This window comes from Cyprinodon variegatus, unplaced genomic scaffold, assembly GCF_000732505.1.
Source record: "Cyprinodon variegatus isolate N-32 unplaced genomic scaffold, C_variegatus-1.0 Scaffold7, whole genome shotgun sequence".
NCBI classification, from domain to species: Eukaryota; Metazoa; Chordata; class Actinopteri; order Cyprinodontiformes; family Cyprinodontidae; genus Cyprinodon; species Cyprinodon variegatus.
In genome coordinates, this window is record NW_015150460.1 from 1435964 (window position 1) to 1454813 (window position 18850).

The 18850-nt window shown below is 36.6% G+C and overlaps 1 long non-coding RNA gene across 1 annotated transcript in view; it reads right to left on the reverse strand.

The window, feature by feature from the left end:
• Nucleotides 1–9944: 9944 nt before the first annotated feature.
• Nucleotides 9945–18850, reverse strand: part of LOC107085364 — a 67458-nt gene continuing 58552 nt past the window's right edge. The window contains exon 3 of the long non-coding RNA XR_001481259.1: nt 9945–10001. This is a non-coding gene — a long non-coding RNA (uncharacterized LOC107085364). The remainder of the gene's footprint in view (nt 10002–18850) is intronic.

The following is an 18850-nucleotide window of genomic DNA, read 5'->3' on the forward strand; positions in this document are numbered from 1 at the left end:
TGGATAAAAGTGCAACATTGTGCAACATGTTTGTTTATGCTAACAGCAACAAGACCAACATGTCATGCTAACCCCGAAATCCCACATACTCCGTCAGCGCTCCGCTCCGCTGCGCTCCAGACCGCCTGCACAAAGCAAAGCCTACAGCCTCCACTGTGGCTCCCATCCGCTCCGCTCTGAGTTCCTTGGAGATGGTAGAGAGCATGCGCGAGATGATTAAAATCAAAGCAGCAAAACATGCGGAAATGATCCAGGTTTTCCGCAGCTCATTAAAAATAATTACAATTCATACATTTTTTTGGATTTTTTCATTAATTTCATTAATTTTTATGGGATTTCGGTGTAACAATCAACATATACCGAACCGAAAACCGTGACCACGAAACCATGAACCGAACCGAACCGTGGATTTTGTGAACTGTTCCACCCCTAATATATATACAGTGTGTTGAAAGGAGTTGTTTCCTCACAAATGTGTTTCTGGGTTTTGCTTTTAAATGTTCCAGAGTTGTATTTAAAACAATTAAAATAACTTTTGTAGGTATTAGGGTCCAGACTTTGACTAGGCCACTCCAAAATCTTCATGTTATATGTTGTCATTCATTTATAGTAGAACCAGTATAGCTAGATCATTTCCCTGCTGTTGCGATTTCTGCCTTGGTCTTTTTCTAAATACAGTATCCTGAATGAATCATTGATGTGCTCTCTGTGTCATTTTGATAGACTGGTAATTTCTGGGAAGGTTTGCCAATCTTCTGTTCTCTCCATAGGCCTCACTATAGATACCCACTCTGCTCCAGAACATCATGCATTCCTTTTTACACCTCCCAGCCTCTTTCATGTTGTCACATAAGTGATTTTTTTTGATACTGTGGGTCTAACAGTAAAAAGTTTTGTTAGAGTTAATTTAGTTTTTTTCTCACTTTATAACTGAAATCATAATTTGCAAAGTGTTTTCTTTGCTTTGTTTTTATTGCTACCCAGCTTATCTTTCATATTAAAACTGTTTTGATGATTTTAATCTTTTTAGTATCATAAGAATATAAACAGTTGTGACTGGGTAAAAATGTCCAAATAATATATCAATATTAAGCAAAAGAAAAACCATTGTGATAAATGAGAAAGAACTGTATAAACCTTAATTATGATCTAAATCAGACGAGATCAGAGAGTTTATCTGATCACTGTGGCTTTGGTACAATAATCTGTTTATTTGTGCCATGTTATTCCTTTATAGCTGCCACCTTATTAATGAAGTCAACATGACTGGAAATAACTAAACAAAAATCATATCCATCTATCTGGTTTTAAATCTTCTTTATCTGATTGCACTACTGAGAGGTTTTAAGTTTCTGTTTTGCTCTTAGTAGATGTTAACTTCACACTTTATATTAAATTACAAACAAAAAATAATCACTTGATTATAACCTTGAGCTATGTTTCTCTTAATGTTGATTTTGATAGTGCATCCTGCAAAATGAATTAGCAAAAAAAGCAAAAGCCTCCAAGAGAGAAGGGCAGCCAAAAAGAGCTGCCGGCTATAAGTCTCCAACATTCACCTGTGTGTGGAAACAGATTAAAATGGCATCTTAACTAAATTTGTAGGGGTCCATACAATGAAATGGTTCAAATGAAATCTGCTCCAGAAAGCAGAACTCAGTTTTTTATTCATTAGGCTTCAGTAGCTCAGAGACAGGAAGGAAAAACATAAAGTTACAGGAAAAAAGGTTTTTCTGTCTCGATGTTCTCCCTAGTAATGCATGACAATATTTAACAGCAGATATATTTATTTTAGAAGGTAAATAAGGAGAGAAAATATTTTGATTTACAGTGGATTTTTGTCTAAGGCAACATATCAAATGTTTAATGATCCACATGTTTCTTATTTCTATAAATGCTTATTTACATTCCTTTCATTCCATACCATCTCTCTGAATAACATATTGTACATTCCTAGCATTACCCTACCAATGGTGGGAAAGTAATCCAAAGGTGATTTCAAATCCATCATCTCATTAATATTTCTTAGAAATGCTTCGGTAATTTCCTGCTAGGAACTGTGGCAAACTGAAAGCTGACAGATAGAACAATCTCGGAGAAAAATCACTTCATGACAAAAGAAGCCCTCCACTCTTCAAGCCGTTTTCACCTTTATATCAAACTAGTGAGACATAATGCACGCAGCAATCCATGTGTGATGTTAAAATCGGTTATATTTCTATGCTGGGATAAACAAGGGCAACAGTGTGATTTTAAAAGCAGTGCAATTGTAAAGATAATGAGCCAATCAATCTTCAGTCCACACCAGCCTTGATGCATTTGCTGAGATTAAAGTGAGCACTTCATGAAAGCCCTTCAGTCTATGAAGCTTTTCCAGCATGTGTTACTACTGTAGCAAAAATAAAAATAAAAAAAATCGAACATATGCCACTTCTCTCAGCAGGCGTCTCGGAGGAAGCATGACTATCATTAATCCGTTACCAGATGTCATGAGTACTGCCAAGAGGCTCCTCTTTATGCTCACACTTTTATTCTGTCACAAACTAAAACCTGATCCTTGTGATGCCAGTGACACTGTGCTTTTCTCTTTTTAATGTAACATATTTATCTCATACAGTTGAAAAACAAAAAAACAAACCTGGTATTAAAATGGTTAGATAGGCAGGCAGCTCCTTTAATTCATTCTAAATTCAGCAATGATATGTGCATGGGTTTGCAAAATCTTTAGCGCATCTAGAAGTCGTACCTGGAGATCATGTGAAGTGCACGTATTGCTACTCCCTCCATTTGCTATCAAATGGAGTGAATTTTGTTCCATTATTGTTGCGAGCAAAGAAGACAGTTTGCAATTGATAAAAAAAAAATAATCTGAGAGGAGTCTGGTTGCAGACCTGCACTTTCAGGACCCAGAGCTGTACGGTCAGGACCCAGACCTGCACTGTCAGGAGCCACAGCTGCACGGCCAGGACCCAGAGCTGCATTGTCAGGACCCCAGAGCTGCACTGTCAGGGCCCAGTGCTGCACTGCCAGGACCCAGAGCTTCACTGCCAGGACCCAGAGCTTCACTGCCAGGACCCAAACCTGCACTGTCAGGACCTAGACCTGCACTGTCAGGACCCTGACCAGCACTGTCAGGACCTAGAGCTGTAATTTCAGGACCCAGAGCTCTACTGCCAGGACCCAAACCTGCACTGTCAGGACCTAGACCTGCACTGTCAGGACCCTGACCAGCACTGCCAGGACCCAGACCTGCACTGTCAGGCACCTGCCCAGCACTGTCAGGATCCTAACCAGCATTACCAGGACCCGGACCTGGGCATTTGGTCGACAAGACGTTTTCTAAACCACAATGGAGGTTTGCTGTCCTATGAGGATTTTTGCTTATTGTATAATTCAATCTGCTCCTATGCTCCGTTTAACACTGTCATAAACTCCAGCAGCAAACATGTGCTGTGCGCTATTCCCGAAGGCTTCGAATACTACTTCCAGAATAACCTTCCGGTCCTGACAGTGCAGGAGACCCCATTTTGCAGGTCTGCAACAAAGGGTCCAGAGAGTGCAGGTCTGGGTCCTTACAGTGCAGGCATGGGTCCTGACATTGCAGCTCTAGGTCCTGTCATTGCAGCTCTGGGTCCTGACAGTGCAGGTCTGCAGCTAGACTCTCTTGAAAAATCCAGTAATCAAAATCTTTTAAAAACAACTAAATCAAAAATGTTTTGGAGAGTAACTTTGTAGTTTTCTCTGTTTCTTTTTTATTTTAATTTTTCAATTTTTTTTTACAGATTTTATATTTTTCTTAATTATCTTTTTGTAATTGGTAAAAGGGTTCTAATTGATTGGAACAAGTTGCATTCTTCTTAAATTGTCATATGCAGATCATGCTCTTTACTTTTTGGAGCGAAGATGCATTTCCATTGGTTTATCTGGATGCTAGCAACACATTTGTAGTGAGTTACATCAAAAAGAATGTGATCTATAAAACCAAGTTAGAAAAAAATGCAATTCATAAAACACAATCGGAAAAAAATTGAAAAGATTAAAAAAATTAGAAAAATAAAATGTGAATTATGTCATTTTTCAATGTATTTTTAATTCCAGTTTCTTTCAAATTTTCATTTACAAAATGTTATTTGATTTCAAAAACAATGGAACAACATTTATTCCATACTATCCATTCTTAATGATTTTGTCTCATTTGTTAAAAAAAAAATTTTTTTTGCTTTAAACTGAGATTTGTCTAAACTTTATCATGGTTTAATTTTCATCAAGTAAATGGAGGAAGAAGGAGCAATATGGGCTCCAAGAATCGGCCCAAAAATATCACCGGCGGATATAAGAGATCGGATAGACTGCTGTCAAAAATCGTAAATAACCTTAAAAAACCTCTTTCGGTCAATCTCTAAATTAATTCTATGATCTGTTTTTTTACCTTTATCTAAACCCCCAGTGTGTAGAAATGGTACGACATGCATATGAAATGGAAAAGGAAATTTAAAGAAATCAACATCGGAACATCAGAAAAAGAAATTTCTCCAAGTCTAATTTATTCTTGTGTTCATTCTACAGATGCCTTAAAGTATCACGTTCACTATTTAATATATAGTTAGTTTCTAAACAACACATCAAAATGTTAACCTTTTCAGCTAAAAACATACAAATACATCCAACAGCTGAGTCCTGAATGACTGTTATTAACTTGTATGACCCTATGTAAAGGACGGAACATTGATGTATAACATTATCACCTACTGTCAAACACAAGAGCATATTTTTACATAGGTGAGGCATAAAGCCCTTACCGTTCTTGTTCAAACATTATAATGGAAGTGTAAATTCACTGAACATGCAATTTTGGTCGGATGATTACATAGACTACTCCTGGGGAAAATGTTAAGTTCTTGAATAATTTACTTGAAAGGTTACTTTCCCAGAGAGGGAATTCACCAATCATTTCACATCTTAGAGACACAGTGTCTTCATGCTTTGTTTATTGTACTCCTAAATACTTTTTTTCACTTGAAATCTTACAAAAAAGTATGCCTTAATAAATTATTTAATCTATTAGAAGCCATATGGACATTGCATATGACTCCTTATAACTTTGAGTACTAATGTTTCAGCACTGGGCAGTGATTTATTATATTTGAATAGAATAAGTGAGGCTGGACTGAATAACAAAATGACCACCAGGAAAACTCTTCTGGCTGAGCTTATTTTATGCTTCAGTAGCTTGAAACTGCGTTCTTTTGTCTGTTTGCTTTTGTATTTGTTTTTAAAGCATGTTTAAATATTTTCAAAAATATATCGTCACTCTATAATTTTAGTTTTATAATGTGATTTTTAAATATTTAAATGATCTATATGAAATATTAATATGAAAAAAAATTCTTTTGGATTGAATAATCAAAGTCAGGAATTATCCCCCTTGTCAGGTCGGGATCTCAAGAAAATACAACTAGGTATTTTATTACCAAAACAGCAGAAGAAGATAGCTTCAGCTTTTTCAAGAAAAGCATAAATGATGATAGGAAATAAAGAAGTATTTTTCCCCCAAGTGGTCTAAACTAAAAGCCTGGAGACCTAGTATCTGCAAGGAAACATGGTAGAAATTATTATAAAACTACCCATTTTGGGATTTATTTCACAAAAAAAAGTCTTAAAAGCAATGCTGAAGTATTATACACAGTAACAGCCACAGTACAATAATTAATAATTAATAATTACTCTTGAAATAGAACTTTAAATGGAGAAATGAACTCTCTGCATTTAACTCATCCCTTTGGGGAGCAGTGGGCTGCCACTGTGCGGCACCCAGGGAGCAGTGTGGGTACTGTGTGGGTTAAGGGTCTTGCTCAGAGACCCAGAGTGGAGGCTGCAGGGATCGAATTTGGTACTTGCAACCTTCTCAGAGCAAAAGCACACTGCTCTAACCACTAGGCTAACAACCCCCTATGTGGTATCTTAGGATAGGTCAGATCTGTTGTTCATGATAGGACAGGCATCTCCAAAGTCTGTATCCGTGGTCTGCTGTCTGCATTTTTAGAGGATTCCTGCTTCAGCACAGCTGATTTCCATTGATAGCTGATTAACCTCACTCATCAGAATCAGCTGTGCTAAAGCCGAGAAACATTGAAAACCTACAGGACAGCGGCCCTCGAGGACCAACTTTGGACATGCCTGGGATAGGGAGAAATGAGTCCTCCATCTGTGCTTTGGAAACTGAAATCAGTCCTCCTGAAACAGGCAGACTGAGTTGTTGTCTTCATGGAGTTATTTGTAAAGAGAAGGAAACATTAAACCGTCACATCATTTCCTACATTAGAGAACCAAAAAGATTTCTAATCAGGTAAGAGTAAGATTTTTTGTGGCATAAGATTTTTTTTTTTTTTTACTCTGGTGTTTAGGGGAGGTCACTTCCTTAAAGTGCCGCTCTGAGTGACATGACCCATTAAGTGACTGATCGGTCCCTCCTACATGGGTGAGTACTTAAAAAGAGCAACCAGAATGGAGCATTGATATGTGCCAAGTACTGTATATTGACCTAATATATAGCCTTTTTTTCAACTGTCAATGGTATCACATGCTTTATAGTCAAGTCCAAGATTCAGGGAATAACCATGACTTTGTTTGAGTGTCTGTAATTAACTGGGGACATCTGTACCAACCTTTACTTCTGATGATGTGATCTTGTTACAGAAAGTTACAGCTAAAATTTGATCCTAATGCTAAAAAAATACCTATTGATATTATTTTCACTGGAGCTTGTTTCAGATGTGCTCTGCTTTGAAGAGGTTAATTAAAAACCTTGCGTTGTTGAAATGGTGTTGGAAAAACAATTTTACTTCTTGTTTCTAGGAAAGGTCACCTCCATCCTCTTTTTGGTGACTCATGTCTGCATCTATAATATTTTTCCAATTTAAAAAGCTTCAGGCAAAAACATCAAAGCAGTAGAGAAAATCATCTTTTAGCAATTCTTTAGCTGTATTCTTATTGTAAGTCAATCTTCTCCATCAATTCCCCAACCCCATTACTCCTACGTCTGGCAGTCTGATAAAAACAAAGATAGACCGAGACTGAACCGGTGTCTCTGAAAGCTTCGATTACACAACACTGTTATCCCTTCCTCTTGTGTTTGGCTTTTTGTCGAAGGCAATTGCTGATGAGCTGCTGCTTCTTATAGGCATGCTATCTCTGCAGCTCACACAAGCATAGCGGTTAGAGGCAGGAAGATAAGATCATTGGCTGCCTGAAAAAGAGCCGAGCCAAAGGTGTGATGGTCTCCACTGCCTTGGTACTTTGTTTTAAAGCATTAGAGTTGGTGGAAGAAAAAGGATCAATAAGTGATGGGAGTGTGGGTAGAGACAAACAAATTGACAGGGTTGTTATTTAAACCTTAATCACAAATAAGCCGTTTGTTGCTTTTGAACATTTGACCAAATCTCCTAACTTGACAAATGTTCTAAACCAGGAGTTTTTAAAATTTTTTAGTTGTTGGGGGAGGTTCAGAGATGCTGACCAAGGTATGAAATCCTATGACCCCATCTTGGCAGTACCTCTTCAATAAGCACTATTCTAGAGAAGACTTATTTAAGAAAGTACATTCAATTATAACTTATGAGAAAACTAATATGTTCTGATCCAGTAATAACATTTATGGGATGAAAAATAAATCTTATAGCTACTGGAAGCCTAAGGTCCATTTATTGTTTTGTCAAGGAGATTAATACATACATGGGGCAATTTGTAGCTTCTACAAAATAAAAATGTAGTTATTGGCACCAGTAGCTCCCCTGATGGCCCCTGCAGAACTGCTTTACAATCGAGTACAGATGGAGATTAAATAATTAAAGATTAGACATCAGTGGAGAGTACTGTAGTAGGAGAAAGGAAAGTGGTCTTTCTGTCCTCAAGTAGCCTGTAGCAGCATATTTATAGATACAACTATGGATGATTCAAGCCAATCTAATGGTAAGCTTTGTCAAAGAGCAAAGCTTTAAGCTAAGGCATTTAAAGGAAAAGGTCCAACAGGAGAGGGAACAGCAAGACACCTGCTGTCTGTAAGCAATGAAACGCCTATAATTTCCTATACTTCAGTCTTGTTTTCCCTACTTTTCCAGACTGTAAAAGCATTTTGAGAAAAGAACAGAATTAACCTACACTTCACAGACTATCTAAAAGTAAAAAAATTGTATTGTAAGTGTATTTACCATGAATTTGTGTAGGTAAAGAAGATGATCTGCCAGTGGAATTAATATGTTTACTCTCAAAACAAGATTAGATATTATGCACTAGAATTAAGACAATGCCGTTTTTCTTTTCTTAATTTAAATCGTCTTATTCCTTTGGCAAAGTGTCTCACTTATCTGCTTAATTCAAGAAAAAATGGCACTTATTAAATTTTTTATTTAGATTTCAATCTTTTGCATTCAAATACATTTCTTATGAGCATTTCTGTAAAAAGCAAAAAAAAAAGTCAAGAACTTGGTGCATTTGCAGGTTTTAATTCTCCGTTTGTTTTCAATAATGGGCTAAATGTTCAAAATAAAGACTTTTTCATCTTGTTTTCTCTAATGATGGACTTTTGAGTCTTTCTCTGAGATGACTGATGCCTTCTACAATAAATGTGTTCAACACAGCAGGTAAGCACTCTTTGCACAACCTGTTTTACAGTGTGTACCAAAGCACCTACCCACTCTTATATAACCATTGACTATCTTAGCCTTGGGTTCTCTTAATACCCCCCCTCCCACCACTACCACCACCCACCCATCTAAACAGTGATGTGCCTCAGGATCCTCTTTAATAACCTTGGATGGAGACGAAAGGAGCGGAGATAGAGGGAAAAAAAGACTCCTTCATTCACGGTTTACTCTTTGAGTGGGCAGGAGTTTAAGGACAGGTCATCTGGCGTTTGTTGAGGGTTGTCAGGGTAGATAGATGAATCTCTATACGGAGTTGTTTGTTTGGGTGCTTGCAGATGATTTCAGTCAAAAGTCCTTGTGGTTTCTAATAAACTGAAAAAGACCCGTGACTTTTTTTTTTGGGGGGGGATCAGTTGTTCGTCATTTGTCTCCACTGTTCTCATTTACAGCTTGTCAGACAGCGACCAGATGGCAGCAGGAGGAAAAAGAAAGTTTCCACCTCTTCGAATGAGGATTATTAGATTTATTTTAAAATATTAGACTAACAGTCAAACATTTGTAAAGACGGATTTCTTTCTTTCTAAGCTGTTGCATTTCTGATAGATGCCACAATTTGTCTATAATCTCTAGAGTTATGTAAAGTTCTATGAACAAGAAATAAGCCCGATTTTAATGATGCAACAAACTTAAAAAACAGAAAAGAGAAATGTGGAAATGGATGACATGCTGGGCTTTAGTTTTCATATCACTCGTATCAGACTCGGAGTGAGAGCTTTGTTGAGTTGATGTACCGAAACCTCATCCACAATCACGCTGAGCGCCACTGAACCAGCGTGCACTAAACTATGTTTAATTATAGCTGCATGAGAACGTAGGAGACTCTCTCCCTCTCTCTCTTTCTGTCTCCTCTTCAGCATGGGATCCATTAAACATCAAGGTAACCATGACAACAACTCAATGAAAGACCAAGACTGTTGAATTGTGAATGTCTGTCCTGGAGAACTGTCTGAGGAAACAGATGAATGGTTTTCCCCAACACAAGACTGCATTATTCATTTTTAGAGATAAAAAAAATACAGTTTGTACAAATGATCACAGAAAACAGATTCTCTAGTATATAACTCAAGTATAATGAATGTACAAAAATATGTAAAGTTTTTAATTATTAGTGTGAAAGCACATTATTTTTACTATTGCATATTTAATTAGACAAACACCAGAGGAGGAAAGGGAAATACTTCACATATAATATAAATAAAATTAAAATAAAAGACAGGAAAATATGCAATGAAGATTACTTACCATGAAGTCTTTGGCCCACAGAAGCAAAGCAACAAAGAATGGATCTTGAAAGACTCACTAAAGATAATAAAGGAGAAAAAAGAGAAGACAACAAAAGTTAACGACCGTCACACATGAGCAGAGAAAGCCATGAATCAAGAAGTTTTTGAAGAGTGTGAAAAAGAGCATCAAGGTGGAAGAAGCAGCCAAGAAGAATAGAGAAAGACAGAATTTTATATCACCACTACAAAGCTCTCTGAAAAGTTTAGTTAGCCAGATAGACTAGTAAATAACAAATATGGAGAACAGATACACAGTGAAGAGGGACAGGAGCAAAGATGGCTGCAGCCCTTTGAGGAGCCACCAGACATCAAACTCAATGGATAGCTTTAAGATCAGCAGGTACAAAGATGGATCCTGCACTAACTATCGTAGAACATCATCGTAGAACAGTATCATAAGTGTAATTCCAGCCTTTACATTAATTTTATTGAATACCAAAAGGATTTTGATATCATAGACAGGGCATCCCTCTAAAGGCTGCTCAGACACCTGATAAAATCACTTGCAAAAATACAAAACTTCTACGATGGACTGATTTGGAGACTGGCCCATGGAGATCCACTCACAGATGCCTACCTTAGGGAAGGCTATTCTTATTGTTTTTGTTCCTGCTGGTCATAAAAAAGACCACAACGGGAAAGCAAAACATTTAATTTGCACTATGGTCACAACTGGGAAACCTTTACAAATGACTTGGTCTTTCTCTCCCATACCTAGGACCAAATGCAGGAAAAAAAACAGGACAGCGGCAGACAACCTTTACGTTTGACTCCACGTCCAAAAAGGGAAAAGCAAATTCATGGAGTCAACTACTGCTGCCCAGTAATGCGTTGGGAGAGGTGAACAATTTTGTGAAAAAGCAGTGTGGAACAAATGCAAATGTTGAGGTCCTCTCAGCACCTCTGCTGTACATCCTCCAGATTCGTCAGAGCGACCATAAGCAACCAAGAGCACCTGCAAACCGGCAACTAGCAGATGAAGAGATTGTCCAAAGGCACTGGAGATAGTTAGTAAATACTCTTCATAAGCCCGCTTTAAAGATTACCAGAAAATCCCTTTTGTGAACCACAAAGGGAAAAGAAAGAGAGGTAGACCTTGTATCAGCAGCCACCAATTCCTACACCCCGTTGCCAAGAAAAAGGCCAATCTACGGGGCAGTTGGATAGAACTGCCCATGACGGGAATGTCCAGAGATACCTTGATAGCCGGCTTCAGACCACAAAAGAGGTATAATCAGAGAAAGAAAACCTGGGGTAATTGGGAGGAAAAAAGTAAAAGAAAATAGTATTTCATTCATCCTAGAGTCTGATAGACATCATTAAACAGATAGTGAAAAACGGAGGTGTAAGTGTGATGGTCTGGGACTGCTTAAGGTTTTTAGGACCAGGTAACTCGTATTTTATATCGGTTTATTGAGTAAAGAGGAATTTTTATTCTGACAGTTAAAATGTTTAATAAAAATGTAAAATATTTTGTGCTGAAATTTTATTCAGTCTATCATCTTCTGAATTTAAAACAGCCTAAACAATGACTGAAATGCTTAAAATTTGCTTGAAACTGATTTTACCCACTGTGATGACCAAACCCATGGCCACACCTAAAGTCTGGAGTATACATGCACCTTTATTTATTTAATCCATACACATACTTTAGGTTGCAATAAAATTTTATTCTTAGTTCAAACGCATGTGTTCTATTTGTAAGAGCACACATTTAGTTCACTGTATTTGTTTGCACTCATTGCTCTTTCTGTTTTTGTCACTAATCTTTTTCTTACCTATGGTGCCTAGGAGTTTGGCCAGACAAAAGATGGCAGCCAGGGTTCAGATCTGCTAAATGCAGGAGGGGAAATTAGACTGTTCCATCAGGTGCAGCTTAAAGGGGGGAAATAAATTTTCCTTTTCTAATTTTTTTTGCATTTTTCACTTAGGATTTGTTTGCGGTTGGGTTGTTTTCATTTTTCTAAGATATAAGTAGATTAGTTTGTTTGCCAAACCTAACTGTACTGCCAATGTTTGTAATTTATGGTTGTTTGTTTAGTTTGAATTACCCCTATTCTGTTAATGGTCTGATTAGCCAGTGTATATTCTACCGCTGTGTGTCATCTCTTTGTTAGGTCAGTTATGTTTGTTTATGCAGCCAGTTAGTTTGGGCACAGTTTGCTTGAGTTTAATTTTCTCTTTTTGGTTGGCGTCTTTTATGACTTGAACCCATGCATTTTTTGGGTTAAAAATAAAAGACCTTATTTTTGTATTAATTCCTGTGACTCCTCATGCTTTTCATCTCGGTCCCTCACACCCACAAAATCCCATTGAATTTCAATATATTCTCTCGAGCATTATGGCCAAAACTTCAACAATCTTTAAACCTTATTGTAAAAGCTTCCTCTTTATGAGCTGTTTTGGCTTTGTAGTTTCTATCTGACCCAAAAGCAAAGAACATTTCCCAGGCCCTTGCCTTGTCCAGTAGATGTTTCTAATTTGAGCCATGCATCCAAATAGCCTTGGTGGCCCAAACTCTGGTGTTAATGTGAATTAATTGTGACGGTAGTGAGCAGCCTCTGGGTGAAATAATGACTTCACCTGAGGGGTCCTGAGTGGCAGCGAGGCAGAGGTAATTGTTCCGAACATCCCAGTGAGGAGCTCTCAGCTTGATCAGCTGCTACTTATTCGAGTGTGTGTGTCGGTCAGAGTGAAACAGAGATGAAGGGGAAGAGCAGCGACTCTTTATTGCTTCAGTTTATCATGTGAAGCACTACTAAAAAGTTTAGCGCTTATTTCACACCCCTGCTAGGCATAGACTATTTGAAGAGCTTTTTTTTTTTTTTTTTTTAACTTGGGTTTATTTACTGGCTAAAATCAACTTTAAAACTGTATCTGACTTGACTTGTGTAAAGTGTTTTTTTTTTCTACTTCACAGAACTGGCAGTAGTTCATGAAGTGGAGGTAAGTAGGTATTTTATCACCGGCTGAACTTGTATATTTGCTTTCTGAAAAGGAAATGAATACTCCAATGTTTATGGAAGCTGACGTTTATCTGAGAAACAGAATATAAACTAATCCAGAGAAATGGTTAATGGTCTGTACTTATATAGCTTCTTTTCAATTTGAGGACACCAAAGCACTTTGTAATACTTTCATAAATGTTTATCCATTCATGTATACATTCCTGCGCGGATGGCAGCCAGCTGCACCATAGCCGAAGCTGCACAGGGACACAGAAACAGTTTAACTACTCAGGTCTGATTTTTAGGAGGGCCACGCATCATACAGATGTCTTTTTACATTTTATTCTCTCTTTTTGAAGACACCGTGAAAACTACAAAAATAAAGAATATAAAACATTTCAATGGCACGTTCACAAAAAAAAATCTATGAATCTATCAAAACACAGATTTCAATGAAAATTGGTCAAACTAGATTAAACAGGAGATGGATCCTACTTGCTAAATTATCAACATTAAACTTTCAAATAATCAACACAAGTTACAATGTGAACCTTTCAGAACAGAATAGACTTTTCCTCCTGAGAAGATCAGTAACGTTGCTGCAATGCTGGCATGTGTCTCTGTAGCCACATTGGATTACCCACAATTCAGTTCAAATCCACCAACTAGACTAGTCATGTGATCTTTACTCACATAAAACTAAAAAACATTAAAATAACTTTACTAAATAAATTAAAATAAATATTTATAAATTATAGAACTGTTCTTACCGAAAACAACATTTTTAACTCTTAATTGTTGTCAGGACTCCTGTTTTGTGTCTGTGTTTTCTGTGTTTGTCTCCTTTCATCCACCAGGAGGCGCCTGGTTATGGTCCGCCTCCTCACACACCTGCTGATGGTTTCCTCTTTAAACGGAGTGTTCTTAAGCTGCTGACTGCCACTACCTCGACGCCAGAGTATTTGCCAGTTTAAGTTACTCTAGCCAAGCTGAGTTTGCTGAGTCTTGCTGAGTTTTTGTCAACCTGAGTTTAACTTTGCCTCTTGGCAGGAAGTTGTCCTGCTAACTGGATCTCTCGGACCTTCCCTCCCTGGAAGGATCAACTGAGCTTCAAACTGAGCTGGGATTCAAACAGAAGGTTTGGATCCACTTTCCCCAAGAGATCGTTTGAGCTTTCCACTGAGAAAGGGATTATTCTCCACTACAACCCGTTCAAGTACCGCAGGAAATCTGAGTGGCAGTCAGTTTCTCCGTTTTCCAACTATCAGCCGCATTCTGGGTAAAACCTGTTCCGCCCTCCATCGAATCAGACAAACACTGGAACTACAGCACATAGACAGGAGTCAAGGATACAACAACCACTGAGCCTGAACTAACCGCTTTGTCTTCCCCTCACATTACAGTTCCAAGTTGAGCAGTGTTCAGAGCAACACTTCTTCCTCTGTTTAACCTCTTTAATAAAACCCGTTAAACCTTTTCCCTGGTCTCTCTGTTCGGTTATCTGCATTTTTTGAGTCAGAAATTTGTAACATCATGACAACTATCCCCTGCATAGTTATAATCAGGGCTGCCATAGAAAGGTGCCACCAGTCTCTCTGATCACCATCACTAGTGTTTAGCCCAAAGTCACAACATATGAGACAGACGGAGATGGGGTTTGAACTCGCGACTCTCTGGTTGCATGACAAACTTCTGTAACTTTTTCTGACGTTGGTCATAAATGGGCTTAAAACAATTAATCGGATTAATCATGAGAAATCGATTATTGAAATAATTGTCAACTAATTTAGTAACGATTAATCATTAACTGGACTATAGAGACGGTAAAATATGCCTTTAGCTGACAGAGCGACCCACTTAGAGCAGTAATTATATCACAATGAGCTGTAATTGTTTTACTTGGTATGTTTTTTATTTTATAATGTACCTGTCATTTATTTTAATGTATCTATGTTTAATGTATTTTATGTAACTTTGCTGCCTCTTGGCCAGGACTCCCTTGAAAAAGAGGCTTTTAATTTCAATGGAATTTTTTTCCTTCTTAAATAAAGGTTAAATAAAATAAATAAAAAAATGTAACAAAAATACAGAAACATTTTGCATTTAAAATAAAAAAACAAACAAAACAAAAAACTTTGACGTCAGTTAATATGCTCTATACGGAACTCCTTAAGTGGAAAAGTTTTAGTTTCACATGGTTCTATTTTGTAAAAAAAAAAAAAAAAAAATCAATCCAATTATTAATCTATTAATCAAAAAAAAATAATTAACAAATTAATCGATTTGCAAATTGTTGGTTGCAGCCCTAGTCATAAGGTTTACAAAAATCAACAAAGTCCTCTTAATAGAAGGGTTATTTTGGGCTAAAGTATGTACACCCTCTTTCCTGGACTTTTTTTTTTTCTTTTCCTCTTTAGTCAGTGTATAGTGTCCAATCAACAGCTTTCTAGCAGATAAAAATCATTGTGTAAGATTTTTCCAGTACATTGATACACCTGGAAAATAAGTCCCTAAATGATTTTTCCACTACTTTACTAATTTGATTCTGAAGCCATCAAAGCAGCCACCAAACTTTTTTTTTTTTTTTTTCAAATCCTCTGCGATCTATTTAGATCTCTATTAAATAATGTATTGTTTTTATATCTGATGACTAAAATCCACTGTGTTACCATTGAGTGCTTGGTAATGTGTTCAAAGCTTTCCTTCAGTCTTCTTTTTACATTTGTTCCTCTGTCAGTACATTTCCATCTCATTCATTGATCACTTTACTTTGCAGAAGATCCTTTCTATCCATCTCAGTTTAAGTCATTTTCTCTCTCACTGCTGTCCAACCTATCATAAAAATCACTACATGCCCTCTGCTTAGCCTTAGCTACCTTTACCTTCATTAATGCTGCATCTCTCTGCACTCCTGGCGATTCTCTCCACTCCATCAGTGTCTTCAGTGTCTCACTTCTTCTTAGCTGATTTCTTTCTCTTAACAAACTCCTGTTTTTCATCGTTCCACCGAGTCTCTGTGTCAACTTTCCTTCAGGAAGAAATACAGATACCTCTCTCCTTTCTCCCTGATGGTGTCAGCTGTAGTTTTTCATTCGTCTGAAAACATCTCCTTTCCACACAAAACCTTAAGTTTTATAGTTATTCCTAAAAGTTAATTAAAACTCCAAACATTAAAAAAGAAAGACATCTAGATGATGTGTGTATAAACTTCTGAAAGGAACTGTGTTTTTGATTGAAAATACAGGTTTTGTATGGAGACAAAGAATTCCCTGATAGTGAAAATGTATCTTAGACACGGTGGATGCAAGGGGCTGATTTAGAGTCTTTACCTTTGGTAGTTGGTTTTATTAGAAGAGGAAATAAGGTTGCCCTGGTACAGAAGAAAAGGATTTTTACCATCCAAAAATATTTGAAGTTGAGGTTTGTGACCCACGAAAAATATCTAATGGCACAAAGAACTGGCTGAAATGGAAAAGATGGACCAACTGTAAACAGGTTGGCAGTACTGACCCAAAGCATTCAGCAGAAACATGAAATCTTCCTCTGGTAGAAACTACTCCCACACACAGAGGAAAACTGGTTTTATTTTAAGTTGCAGGCGTGAGAAAAAAATAAAGGAAAGCTGCAGACATGACCGGTTATCTGACCTGTTTTTAGTTCTTAAAGTGAAAAAGAAATGAGAAGATTTTCCAAGTCATAATTTTCATTGTCACAGGTCCAGGCAACCCGACACGTCTTCTGGCATTTTACTGGAAGGATTTTACACCAAATATTTGTTAAGGCTTTTAAACATTAACCATTTAATAAACTTGATATGCTTTAATACTAGAAAATAGCTCATAGCTATGTTGCTCTTATGAATGTTAGGTTAAAGGTTTATTTTTCAAAGGCTTTAATTCAATGAGTTTGGACATAAATCATTTAAATATAGACATTAATATACTTTTTTATATCCTTTTTTTCTAAAAAAAAAAAAAAGTCAGAATCAAGATCTTTATAACATTTTCTTTCTGATGTAATTCTTCAGGTTTGATATCAAGAAGAGACAATGCAAATAATTTAAAAAAAAATGTAGTTTTCAAATTATTTTTTATTTTAAGTGGAAATATCCTGAGACAACCTGATCCTTTATAATCTAGAAATACCTTTAAATCTAATAAATCGATGAAGCTCTCCTTGTGATAACTGTCATCAAGCATTTGTGATTGCTCACAGAGTTTTGTTTATTTGTGAGATTTGTAGTGTGTTCTCAAGCTGGTGTCATATTGGCCTTGACACTGTTGAAAATAAAATTTAAAATTATTCTTAGTCTTATTTTAGCCAAATGATTTGTAAATTCAAAACAAAGAGGTCAAAAGTATTTTTTCCTATTATTCTGGATGAGTTATGGCAATCCTTTCTGTGCTGAATTGTTTTAATTCAGCTGCAGAGAAAGGTTTCGGGTTTAAGATTATGAAGGTAGATTTGTGTTTTTATTATTCAATTAAAAAATGGTTGCTTCAATCAAAAGATATATTTTCAATTAAAAACACCTTCACTTCAATGGAAAAAAAAATTTCAAGCAAAGAAAAAAAGTATTTTATGCAAAAATATATTTGAGACTCAAAAAATACATTTGTACACTGCTTTTCTTTGATTGAAGTCATTTTTTGTTTAAAGGAACTTTTTTTTAATTGAAGTAAATTTCATTTATTTTTTGTATTGGAACATATAATGGGTAGGATGTTAATAAAGACACGAATCTACCTTCATATGAGAACAGTATTTCAAATACATTTCAATTACATTTGGGGGGGTTTGGGGTTTTTTTGGCCATTCAGAGGTGAACTTTGCCCTGCTGCATAACACAAATGTTCTTGAGCTTTATGTCATGGATTGATGGCTGGAAATTCCCCTGAAAGAATTTCTTCTTCAATTACTTCAGCAAAACCTTTATGCATGTCATGATGTTATCTTTGTCTGATATTAAGCATCATTTTGCTGATCTGAAATATTAAAGTTGGATAAGAACAGCGGAAATCTCCTGGGGCATTAGAACTTTTTTATAGCATGATTCACCAGGAGGAAATTTACAACAACATCATCCATCTTATAGATGTTATTTCATTTTCTCTGAGCCTGAATGGTAGGAGGACTCATCTTTCACCCACGACATGAGTCAGCATAACAATAATAAAATAAGGCAAGAGAAGGATCTACAAATGAAAAAAGTAAATGAACATTTGGGAATATACAAATAGAAAGTGGAAAGACTACCTCACAAAACCTGAAAAACAGGGTCCTGATGAGGATAAAAGACGTGTTTTACAAAGATGCTTTAAGAAAAATGTAAATTAGTTTCTAAAGCCAATAAGAAAGATTTTTTTTTTAAACTTTTCATTGATTCCCATTTCCTCCAACTGCAATTTACTTAGCAAAACCTGCTCCCGACCAGGTTAGCCCTGAGGAGAATGTTACTATGGCAACAGAAACGGAGGAAGAGTAAACTCTCTTTGTGAAATGGAAAACTCATTTCAGGTTTAGAAAACTTATGAGTTTTCAGTAAACCTGCTTTTTGAAACGGACCCCAGATCAGATAAAGACCAGAGTAAGTTTTATTAGTAAGCAGATAAGTATAGATGATTTAGATTAGATTAGATTAGATTAGATGAGTTTTATTGATCTCACAGTGGAGAAATTCACTGGTCACATATTGACATAGTAATTAAAGAAGGTGCAATCAAGGAGGAAAAGGTGCATTAAGAATAAACAAGATAAACAAGCAAACAAGCAATGTGTATACAGTATATCAAGATAAGAATAAGAATTAAGGTGCAAGATGTACAAGATATACAAATTAAACACTGATCTTTAAAGGTACACTATGCAACCGGTGTTGATTTTCCAGCGAGGCTCCCCCCAGAGGGCGAAAGTAAAA